This window comes from Pleurodeles waltl, chromosome 3_1 (genome assembly GCF_031143425.1).
Source record: "Pleurodeles waltl isolate 20211129_DDA chromosome 3_1, aPleWal1.hap1.20221129, whole genome shotgun sequence".
NCBI classification, from domain to species: Eukaryota; Metazoa; Chordata; class Amphibia; order Caudata; family Salamandridae; genus Pleurodeles; species Pleurodeles waltl.
The window spans coordinates 1,080,955,131-1,080,967,920 of NC_090440.1; positions in this window are offsets into that span (position 1 = coordinate 1,080,955,131).

Consider the following 12,790-nt stretch of genomic DNA (forward strand, 5'->3'; position numbering starts at 1 on the left):
ACCCCCAGTTCAGGGGTGCAGGGGAAGCACTTCCCTTGCTACCCTCAACCCCCCTCAATGATATGATAACATTGGCGGGTTCACGGTGTGCCAACTTCATCAGATGCTGCAGGGGTCGTGCTGGAAGCTATTTGCTTCCAGGGCATCTTGGAGATAGGACGCCTTTCAGATGAGTTCTTCTCCTTGGGGGTGTTGGAGCGGGGAAAACAGACACAGGGGAAAGGAAGGAGTTGTTCATTTCCCCTGTGCCTGTTTTGAATGGCAAGGCCCACGATTGTGGAGCAGGAATCCACCCACTAGACCTCCTCCTGGGGTTGTCAAATCCTAGTAGGCACCAGGGATATATAAAAATGTATGTTTAGGGCAGCGACCTCTTGGGCAAGGGTCGCTGCCCTGGGAGAAATATATTTTTCAATGTTACAGCCCCCCCAGGGCTAGATCGGCCATATTTTTGGCAGATCTGGCGCCCGGGGCTAAACCCAACTAGATATCAGAGATTGTTGTGTGTGTGTTCGTTTTTTGTTTGTTGGAGGGACCCCTTGGGCAAGGGTCGCCCCCCTCAAAGAGGGCACATGACTGTTGGCCATTTCTGTCCCCCTTTGGGGCAGATCAGCCTATTTTATTGGCCTATCTGTCCCCTGGGGGAGAAGCCACAGAGATGCCGGAGATTGTTTCTGTTTCAGTTTGTTTGTGTGGGGGTCAGCCCCTTAGCCAAGGGTCGCATCCCCGAAAGTGGCACATGACTCTTGGGCATTTCTGCCTCCTTTTGGGGCAGATCAGCCTATTTTTTGGCTCAACTTCCCCCTAGAGGGATCAATCCACAAAGAAACCAGGGTTTTTTTTTAGTTTGTTTTTTTTGTGGGAGGTGACCCCTTTGGCAAGTGTCACCCCCCCCCCAAAGGGGACACATGACCGATGGCCATTCCTGCCCCCCTTGGGGGAAGATCGGACTATAATTTTTAGACCCATCTGCCCCCAAAGGGGAAAGAAGCCACAAAGACTCCAGAGTTGTATGTGGTGGGGTGGCCCCTTGTGCAAAGGTTGTCCCCAAAGGGGGCACATAACTGTTAGCCGTTTCTGCCTCCCTTGAGGACCGATCAGCCTAGTTTTTTAGGCTTCTCTGCCCCAAGGGGGAACAGAAACCTCTAGACACCAGGGAACATTTCTAAATGTGGGTGTTTGTCAATTGGCGAAATATTTGCATTTGTGATTATAACGGTTTATCTAACCGTTTTGTTCTAGTTCAAAGCTTTTGCTTCCTTTGCTGTGACTTCTTCCGGTTTTGGCAGTGGTTAATCTGCAGTTTGCATAGTTGCATGTTTTAGGTAAGAAAAAACAATTTACTCCAAAATAGTATTGTTGCCATGCATGAATGACATTTTGTAGGTGGTGTCCTAAATGTAGGGTTGTGTGTGAAATTGTCCCTAGATTTGTGCGCAATGATATTTGTGTTGTCTTATGTCTAATTTTCTTTTTTTTTTCTTTTTAGTTGGATATCAGTGGTGATTTCTGTGTCTGTGCAGGGTAGCTGCTGGTGAGTCTAGCTTTTTCATGCGAGTGAGTGGTATTGTTTTTGAGTACATAACTCTTTGTGATAAAGACACACTTTGCTTATTACTTATATTAGAAAGTGCTGGTTGTTGTTAGCACATTTGTCAAGTTACTTTTCTTATAAAGGATCCTGGCTAGCCGCAGGGTGACCGCTCAGCAGGTTGTTGGTATCCTTTTTGAGACGTCTTCTGACCATGATTATGAGACTGACTCTGCATCTGAGGCAGACGAGGAAGTGCAAGATTCTGGCAGTCAATTTTCTGTCAGAGAGGAATTTTCTGATGAGGAAGCGACACTGATGTGCCAATAGTGCAGCAGCCAGAGGCTGAAAGGCTTCCCTTTGGAAGACCAGACCTTTGGGTCGCCCCAAACATGGAGCAGCTGGAGTTGCCAGTCTTTACTGGTTTCCCGGGGTGTAGAGTGAATACGGAAAACATTTTGCCTATCAATTTCTTTCAGTTGTTTATGGATGATGTATTTTTGGAAGAGATTGTTGAGCAGGCTAATTTGTAGGCTGAGCAGTAATTGAGGGACAACATTGCTAGACTTAGGCCACACTCTAGAGCTACCCAGTGGATTCCCATGAATCTGGAAGAGTTTAAGAAGTTCATGGGTTTATATTTTTTTATAGGTTTGACAAGGAATCTGCCTCTGTATTCGTATTGGTCTACTAGTCCCTTGATGGCAACAGCTATATTTCCTGCAACCAAGAGTCGTAATCGGAATTTGCTTCTTCGGATTATGCATTTTGTGGATAATGCTTTAGCCTTGCCATGAGATCACCCTGATTCTGACCGTCTTTTCAAGATTAGGCCTGTCCTTGATCATTTTGTAGGTGGGTGTTCAGAGGTCTATGTTCCAGGCAAAGAAATAGCTGTGGATGAGTCTTTGGTCTTGTACAAGGGTCGTTTGTTTTTTAGGCAGTACATTCCTAGCAAGAGGGCACGGTATGGAATTAAAATGCATATGCTGTCTGGAAGTAGTACAGGATATGTTTATAATTTCTGGGTCTACACTGGTAGGGATTCCAGTATTGACCTCCCTGGTTGTCCGCCCACTTTCGGAGTTAGTGAGAAAATCTTGTGGGAACTTGGTAGACAACTGTTTACCAAAGGTCACCATTTGTACGTAGATTACTTCTACACTTGAGTGCAGTTGTTCAGGGTATTGTTCAGAGTGGACACTGTTTCACAATCCACCCTAACCGGAAAGGCTATCCAAGGGAGCTTGTCTGTAAAAATCTTGAGAGGGGACAGTGCAGTGCCTTGCGTAATAATGAGCTGATAGCTCTGTAATTTGCAGGCAGGAGGGATGTGTACATGCTGACTACCATCCATGATGAGCGTACTTCCCCTGTGGTTGTTTGGGGTCAGGTTGTCGAAGTGCGCAAACCTGTGTGCATGTTAGATTATAATAAGCATATAGGTGGTGTAGATAGAGTTGATCAGAGGTTGGAACCTTACACTGCTGTTTGTAAGTCTTACATTTGGTATAAGAAGTTAGCTATTCGTCTTTTCCACTTGGCAACTTATAATGCCTTTGTTGTGGTCAAGAATACTTCTCAAGTGTCAAGGGTGACATTTGTGAAATTTCAGGAGTCTGTCAGAGAGAGCCTAGTTGTGGTGGAGCAGGCAAGAGATGTGGCTAGATTGAAAGATCGCCACTTTCCTGATCACATTGCTCCCACTCTCAAAAAAGACTTTCCCACTAAGAAATGTAGAGTCTGTACCCGAATATGTATCCAGAGGTGGACTCGGATATACTGCCCCGATTGTCCTTCTAAGCCTAGGCTGTGTGTGGCTGGCTGTTTTAGAAGTTACCATACCCAAAAGGATTATTGGGAACTACCGTGAGCCTGAACTGCCTGTTCTGTATTGTTTTATATTCTTTGTTCAGTTTCACAGTTACCATTACTGTCATGTATTTAGTTAGAGCTTTTGTGTTTGTAGTTTTGCACTTATTAACAATTAGTTAGTGGTTTATTTGTTGTTTAAAAAAAAGTGATGGCGGTATGCATGGAGTGGCACTTGGCTGGCGGTGTGCATAGAGGGGCCCTTGGTTGACGGTGTGCGTGGATTGGCGCTTGGCTGTCAGTGTGCGTGGAGTTGCACTTTGCTGTCAGTGTGCATGGAGTGGTCCTTGCCTGGCAGTGTGCGTGGAGTGGCGCTTGGCTGGCAGTGTGCTTGGAGTGGCACTTGGCTGGCTGTGTAAATAGTGACTTGCTGTTGGCCACTACAACACACTGCTAGCCAAACACCAGTCCACAGAGTCCCGTCAGTTGGTGTGATTGCTGTATCAGGCATGTGGGAGTATGAAAGAGATGTGCCCTTGAATGGCGCTGTCTGTTGATGTGAGTGTTGTAATGTGCTCGGCCCGCGGCTGGCGGCGTGAATGGTCTTGTGTATGTCATGTATGAAAGATGGGTATGTGGACTGTAAAGCGGTTGGTGCCGTGACATGGCTTTACAGCTCACAAGCTGTGTGTCATTAGCGCAGTTTTTTGACCTTTGAGTTATTAACAGTGAATTTCTTTTTTGTGACATCTCTTTTTAATAAAATTTGATCTACTGAACCATTACTCACCCTTATGCCAAATCCAACCAGTATGTGTTGTAAAAATGAACTCTCCAAACCTCAAACTTTGCTTACAAAAACATATTTTCCTCACTTTTCTTTGTAGGATCACCATGCCGGCACAAATTTCCTACTATCCAGTACTCCCCTCAGTCTCCCAAGTAAAATTATACTTTTGTGTGTTCCCCAAAGCAGAGCCAGCCTAAAAATGTATTTAAATAAATGTGCTTATCAACTTGCTGTGATGTCCCCTCAATCTCTACACATTTTTGGTCCTTTCCTGTTGCAGGTACTAGGCCTACCCACAAGTGAGGGGCCATTTTTATCAGGAGGCTTTGTGGAATGCTGGGTGGAAGGAAGATTGTGGCTCTCCTCACATTCCAACACTTTGCAGCACCAAAATGTGAGGAAAACGTGTTTTATGCTAGATTTTGAGGTTTGCAAAGGATTCTGGGTAACATAACATGGCGAGAGCCTTGCAAATCACCCCATTCTGTATTCCCCTAGGTATGTAGTTTTTAAAAATGTATAGGTTTCCTAGGTTTCCTAGGTTTCCCTAGGTGCTGGCTAAGCTAGAGGCCAAAATCCACAGCTAGGCATTTTGCCAGGTCAGTTTTCTTTGGAAAAATGTGATGTGTCCACGCTGCGTTTAGGGGCCTTATCTGTCGCGGGTACTAGGTCTACCCACACAAGTGAGATACCATTTTTATCAAGAGACTTGGGGGAATGCTGGGTGGAAGGAAGTGTGTGGTTCCCCTCACATTCCAGCATTTTGCAGCAACAAAATGTGAGGAAAAAGTGTTATTTCAGCCAACTTTTGAGGTCTGCAAAGGATTCTGGTAACAGAACATGGTGAGCGCCCCACAAATCATCCCATTATGTCTTCCCCTAGGTGTGTAGTTTTAAAAAGTGTATAGGTTTGCTAGGTTTCCCTAGGTGCCGGCTGAGCTAGAGGCCAAAATCCACAACTACACACTTTGTCAGGTCAGTTTTCTTTGGAAAAATGTGATGTGTCCACGTTGCGTTTACGATCCTTTTAATTCATGGGCACTAGGCCTACCCACACAAGTGAGGTACCATTTTTATCAGAAGACTTGGGGGAATGCTGATTAGAAGAAAGTTTGTGGCTCGTGTCAGATTCCAGACCTTCCCATCGCCGAAAAGTAAGGAAAAAGTGTTTTTGTTTACCATATTGTGAGGTTTGCAAAGGGTTCTGGGTGCAAGAACCTTTTGAGATCCCCACAAGTCACCCCATTCTGGATTTCCCTATGTGTCTGGTTTAAGAAATGTATAGGTTTGCTAGGTTTCCCTAGATGCCTGCTGAACTAGAGGCCAAAATCCACAGCTAGGCACTTTGCCAAAAACAGGTCAGTTTTCTTTGAGAAAACGTGATGTGTCTACATTGCGTTTAGGGGCGTTTCCTGTCACAGGCACTACGTCTACCTTCACAAGTGAGGTACCATTTTTATCAGGAGACTTGGGGGAATGTTTGGTAGAAGGAAGTTTGTGGCTCACCTCAGATTCCAGACCTTTCCGTCACCGAAATGTGAGGAAAAAGTGTTTTGTTTTGCCATATTTTGAGGGTTGTAAAGGATTCCGGGTGCCGGAACCTGGTGAGTGCTCCACAAGTCATCCCTTTCTGGATTTCCCCTAGGTGTCTAGTTTTTTAAAATGTATTTCTTTGCTAGGTTTCCCTAAGTGCCGGCTGAGCTAGAGGCCAAAAGTCGACAGCTAGGTACTTTGCCAAAAACAGGTCAGTTTTCTTTGGGAAAATGTGATGTGTCAACGTTGCGTTTTGGGGCATTTCCTGTCAGAGTCAGTAGCCCTACCCGCACAAGTGGAGTACCATTTTATCGTGAGGCATGGGGGAATGCTGGGTGAAAAAAAGTCTGTGGCTCCCCTCAGATTCCAGCACTTTGCAGCACCGAAATGTGAGGAAAAGGTGTTTTTTGTTAAATTCTGAGGTTTGGAAAGGATTCTAGATAACAGAACCCAGTGAGAGCCCCACAAGTCACCCCATCCTGGATTCCGCTGGCTGTCTACTTTTCAAAAATGCACAGGTTTGGTAGTTTTCCTAAGTGCTGGCTGAGCTAGAGGCTAAAATCCACAGCTAGGCACTTTCCCAAAAACACGTCAGATTTCAATGTAAAAATGTGATGTGTCCATGTTGCGTTTCCTGTCGCGGGCACTAGGCCTACGCACACAAGTGAGGTACCATTTTTGTCAGGAGACATGGGGGAACACAGAATAGTAGAACAAGTGTTACTACCCATTGTTTTTCTCTAAATAGTCCCCTTCCAAATATAAGACAGTGTGTAAAAACGAAGTCCGTTTGAGAAATGCCCTGTTATTCAAATGCTGGTATAGGGACCCCCGATTTCAGAGATGTGCAAAAACCACTGCTTCTCAACACCTTATCTTGTGCCCAGGTTGGAAATACAAAGGTTTCCTTGATACCTATTTTTGACTCTTTATCTTTTACCAAATAAATTGCTGTATATCCGCTATACAATGAAAACCTATTGCAAGGTGCAGCTCATTTATTGGCTCTGGGTAATTGGAGTTCTTGATGACTGTTAGACCTGACAGTCTTATGGTGGTCACCCCTAACTTTTTGCCTGCCTCCCTTCACTTTTTGGATGCTGTTTTTGCTGGTTTTAGGACTCTGCACCCTTTACCTCTGCTAACCAGTGCTAAAGCTCCCTTAAATCATGGTGGCATTGGTTCATATCCAATTGGCTTATTTAATCTACTTGTAAGGCCCCTGTAAAGGGCACTGCATGTGCCCAGGGCCTGTAAATTAAATGCCAATAGTGGGCCTGCAGCACTGATTGTGCCACCCACATAAGTAGTCCCTTAACCATGCCTCAGGCCTGCCATTGCAAGGATGTGTGTGCAGTTTCACTGCCAATTCAACTTGGCATAGTACTTGCCAAGCTTAAAACTCCCCTTTTTCTGCATATAAGTCACCCCTAAGGTAGGCCCTAGGTAACCAATAGTGCAGGGTGCTATGTAGATAAAAGGCAGTACATATACCTGTGTAGTTTATATGTCCTGGTAGTGTAGAACTCCTAAACTTGTTTTACACTGCTGTGAGGCCTGCTCCTTTCATAGGGTAACATTAGGGCTACCCTCATATACTGTTTGAGTGGCAGATTCTGATCTGAAAGGAGTAACAAGGTCATATTTAGTATGGCCAGAATGGTAGTACAAAATTCTGCTGACTGGTGAAGTTGGATTTAATATTACTATTTTAGAAATGCCACTTTTTGAATGTGAGAATTTCTCTGCACGTAAATCCTTCTGTGCCTTACAATCCACGTCTGGCTAGGTTAGTTGACAGCTCCCTTTGAATTTCACTCAGAAAACCCCAAACACCGGATGCTCAGTCACGCTTGCACACATCTGCATACTGAATGGGTCTTTCTGGGCTGGGAGGGTGGAGGGCCTGACACTTACATTTGAAAGGACAGTGGCTAGCACTCACACAATACACTGCCAAACCCCCCCACTGGGACCCTGGCAGACAGGATGGAACTGAATGGGGACCTGGTGCACTTCTAAGCCACCCTTTGAAGTCTCCCCCACTTCAAAGGCACATTTGGGTATTTACACAGGGCCTCTGACCCTACCAACTCAGACATTTCTGGACAATATACTACTGGTGAGAAAACTCTGTACCAGAACCTGCAACCTGCCAAGAGGAACTGCCTGGCTTCCCAAAGGACTCACCTGACTGTTTTTCTGCAAAGGGCTGAGCCCTGCTGTTGCCCTGCTGCCTTGCTGCCCTCTGGCTCAGCTGAGAAGTGCTCTCCAAGGGCTTGGATAGAGCTTGCCTCCTGTTCCTTGAAGTCTCTGGGCCAAAAAAACTTCATCCTGCAAAGAACTCTTTGTGCAGCAAAAATTTGACACACAGCCTGCCAGAAATGATGCACAGCCTGCATCGCTGTGAGAAAATCAAGGCACACCAAACTGGAACGATGCAGCCCAGCTGCCCGACAGGAGATAGACGCATCACCAGCATTGCAACCGGAACTTCGACACACAGCCCACTGTATTGACACATAGCTGAGCTGGAACGGCTCAGCCCGACTTCCTGCGAGAAGGATGGATGCAGCGCCTGCCATGAGACAGAAATTTCTCTGCATCGCACACCGGATCTACGCAGCTCCTGTGTCTTAATCCTGCACGCCCAGGATTTCTCTGCATCAACCCCGGGACGTCCAAATACCCCGCAACCCGAAGAGGATCCAAGTCTTCGCCCTGCAAATCGACGCAAGGCCCTGACTGTGTGGGAAAATATTGACGCATCGTCTGTGTGTGACTGGAGAAACCAACACACACCTTCCCGTTTTCCATGCATCTCCTCCTCTGCAGATAATTTAGACACAAACCAGGCACTTTGTGCTTGCAAGAGACACTTCAACGTGTAGTTTTGACCTGCAGTTAACCAGATAAGTATTCTATATTTTTCTAAACCCTGTGTGGTGTATTTTTGTGGGGTTATACTGTGTTATTGCATGATTTGTTGCACAAATACTTTACACATTGCCTTTGAAGTTAAGCTTGACTGCTCAGTGCCAAGCTACAAGACGGTGGGCACAGAATAATTTGGATTCTGTGTGACTTACCCTGACTAGAGTGATGGTCCGTGTTTGGACAGGGAGTAACCTGACTGCCAACCAAAGACCTCTGTTTCTACCAATGACCCTACAAGCCCTAAGAGTCCATCGGATGTAATAGTATATTGCTTTTGAAAATCTGACATCCCAGGAAAAAGTTACAGAGTAAAATGTGGAGAGAAATGGCTGTTTTTATCTCAATTTCACTATTTTTTTTAATTTCAACTGTTATTTTTTTTAGGAAACCCTTGTAGATCTACAGAAATGGCCCCTTGCTGAATTCAGAATGTTGCCTACTTTTCAGAAATATTTAGCTATCTGGGATCCACCATTGGTTCTCACCCATTTTTGTCACTAAGTGAAAGGAGGCTGAAAGCACAAAAAATAGTAAAAATGGGGTATGTCCCAGTAAATTGTCAAAATTGTTTAGAAAATGTGGTTTTCTGTTTCAAGTCTGCATTTTCCTGAATGCTGGGAAGATGGTGATTGCAGCACCGCAAACTCCTTGCTGATGCCATTTTCAGGGAAAAACATGCTTTCTTCTTCAGCCCTTTTTCCCATTTTTCTGAAAAAAACTGTATTTGGGCTAATTTCCTGGTCTCCTCCAGGGAAATCCACAAGCTGTAGGTACCATTAGAAATCCTAGGATGTTGAAGAAAAGGACGCAAATTTGGCATGGCTAGCTTATGTGGACAAAAAGTTATGAGGGCCTAAGCGCAAACTGCCCCAATTAGCCAAACAAAAGGCTTGGCACAGAGGGGAAAAAGCCTGGCAGCGAAGGGGTTAAAAAACAGTAAATTTTAAGCTCCATGATCACATTAAGGCTTACCATCTCCTCCACTACTACCAGTCTGGCTTTAGGGCATGCTGCAGCACAAAGACTGCTGCCACCTTACAGATCAGAAATGATGCCCTCATAACCACAGATGAAAATTACCCCACTACATAATATTTCTGGCACTTTTAGCTGCTATCCACACCGTTGAATGTCCCATCCTCACACGTTACCGGGAGTCTTGAATGCAGTTCATTGACAATGACCTTCACTGCTTCGCCTCCTACCTTTGCAACAAATAGCAATTTGTTTTCATGAACACCTCCAGGTCCCAAAACATTTTTATCATCTCTTGCCTGCCTATGGCCCCTATTGTGCCCAGTCATCTTCATCATGTAAATGGAGTAGCTTGGTGTTCACAGATGAAAACATCAAGATTCACCAATATACAGACGATACACAACTTTACTTGAAAGGACCCTCTGCTTCTGACATCCAATGCTTCAAACAGTGCCAGGATTGGATGGCCCACGCCTATCTGAAGCTTACCTCCACTAATACAGAATTTCAGTTACTCACCAAGAACTACAAACACGGAGCAGTACAAATCTGTCTCAACTACATGAACTTTGATCTCTTTAGAACCAAACATTCACAGAATGCGAAGATACTTTAAATCACCCTAGACCTCAGCCTCACCCTACTCTTTCTTCCAAAAAGTGACTTCAACCCTGCTGTTCAGGCCCGCCTATTCTCATGTCTGGATGGTGCTTTATGGTGCCCCAGACCCTACACTGCCACCCTTTAATGACCTCCTACACACCTCATCCAGGGTAGAAGTAATATGATTATATCACCTCCATTCTGACAAAGCTCCTATTGCCAGCCCTCACAATCTTCAAAACCAGACAAATTGAGGAGGGTTAATTTGGCACTCCAGCAGCCAGGACAGCAACTGCTTGCATTCTAGGAAGCATAAGATAGATGACAAGGCACTTTTCCATCTATGTACTCAGTACCTGGAACACCTTTCTTGTATCCACCAGGACTGACTCAACGGCTTCTTCAATTTAGAAAAAAATTAAAGATACATTTTTTTAAATAACAGAATATAACACTGCTTTGACAGTTTACACTCTAGTTACCATTCATAGAACTAGTTGACTTCATGCTTGTCTTTGATCCTTAAATGCCTTTTGGCTCGATTCACTTTGTAGAAATACCATATAGATATATACATTTACACAGATATACATACATACATACATCATGGCAAAGGAAAAAACACTTCCTCATATTTTCAAAATAAAACAATTATTTTGTGATGAAAGGTATTCATTGAAATATATTAAGTGCTGAACAAAAATAAAAAATACATTATGAATAAACAATAAATTTGCTTTCGACAAGCACGCTGTAAATCAAATGCACATTTCATGAATTTTCAGACTGAAGAATAATTGCTAAAATGAAGGTTTAAGGACACAGTGCTTTACAGAGTGAAATACAAACGTGGGGAGCTCTTGCTCTCCCCTTTCTGTCTCTCCTGTGAAATATTTATCAGCTTTTATGTTGTTGAGGTCGTTGGAAGGTATTGTTTAATTATTTAGGTAACGTAGAAGTGAAGTGACAAATTTTCGTACATTTTACATTAAATAACGTAACTATCCCGAAAGGCATATATTCTTGCTGCCTTTTGCATTCTATGAACCATGGGTAGGGCCCACCGTCCTACAAATGCTGATACCTAAATGGTAGAATTCCAACAGCATCACTCTAAGTAAAAATTACATGTAATATGTTCTCTTTTTCATCAGTCTATCACAGGTGGGATGGTATTTTTACTGTTCTTTTTTATAATGATTTACTTATGTAGAGTTTGCTGCCGAAGACAACAATGTTATTTTCACTGAGACCAACCAACATTTATTGTGCCCTATGTGGCACACAGGCTTTTCAAGGCAGAAAATATGTTACAACAATAAACATAAGAGTAGTAAGGTAATAATGTACTACATCAATTACAGTAAAATTAAGTGGCATACACTGATGATAAATACTTTTGTCTTACCACTTCTGACTTAGGCTATTTTAAGGAAGTCAAAATCTTCTAGCAGGACAAGGTCAAGTGCTATAGCTGTCCATCATCCCTCAAAGTTGGATACTTCGTCATGGAACAATGGCTAAAATTGAGATTTTGTAGCCTCCTCGCTAATCATTTAAATGTACCACCTCGTTCTAATTCAAAGTTTTTCCAATGTGCATTTTTGAAGTTGAAATCCTTCAGTGGGGCAAAAATGGAAGCCATATGCTGTAAGAAGCCAGCAATCATCATAATCACACTAACCTCTAAGATGGATGAACCTGGTTGAATGCAACCTCTCTAGACACACCTTAGCAACTTGTTCCAATCCTCTGGAGGTTCACAAAATGACTAAGGGAGTCATTATGAGTTTGGCGGACTGTTTACACCATAGGTCGAACTTCCCTTGAGGAGGTTGCCTCAATACAGGTTACCTCCCCGTCGGCCGCATTAACAGTTTCCCGCTACGTCAGCAGGCCAAAACTGGAGTTTCCACCCACTGGTCTAGTGGGAAACAGCCTACAGAATTGTCTTTGGCTCGTAATCAAGCCGGCGGCAATGCTGTAGAGTGCAGAGAGCACCAGCACATTTGCAATGTTCCCTGTCTGCATAGCAATGGTGCTTGCCGGGGGGGCCTGCACTGCCCTTGCCAAGACCCCCTTCACCAGTTCTCTGACAGCATTTTCATTGTGGTGGTACAGCCATGAAACCGCTGGCGAAGAAGGGGGTCATAATTCCCAGGGCAGTGCTGTCCTGTCAGAATAGGACCACCACCACCTCAAGAGCTGGTGGTGCCCTGGTGGCCTGACCATCAGTGTTATGATGAGGCACCAATGTGACGTCCGACCACCATCTTTGAGCCTGCGCTCTAGTGACCGACAGATTTGTAATGAGGCCCTAAGTCATAACATTTTCATAGTTCTAGGAGAGTTCCTCCTGGTCAGACTTGGGCCCATGGCTGATCAGAGCAGGACACTAGGAACCAAGTCATAGTGCTTTTTTTGCCCTTGCATCATGAAGGCAAGAAGCCGGCCATTTGACCCTTGGAGATCAGGTTGTCGCCATGGGTTATGGAAAGGAATGAGGAGTCCTTGAGTACTTGTCAGTCCTCTTATTCCAGACAGAAGTAGAGAGGCTTCTTCCAGAAGAGCCTTCTTCTTTATTTGGAGCTTTTCCATTTCCAAAC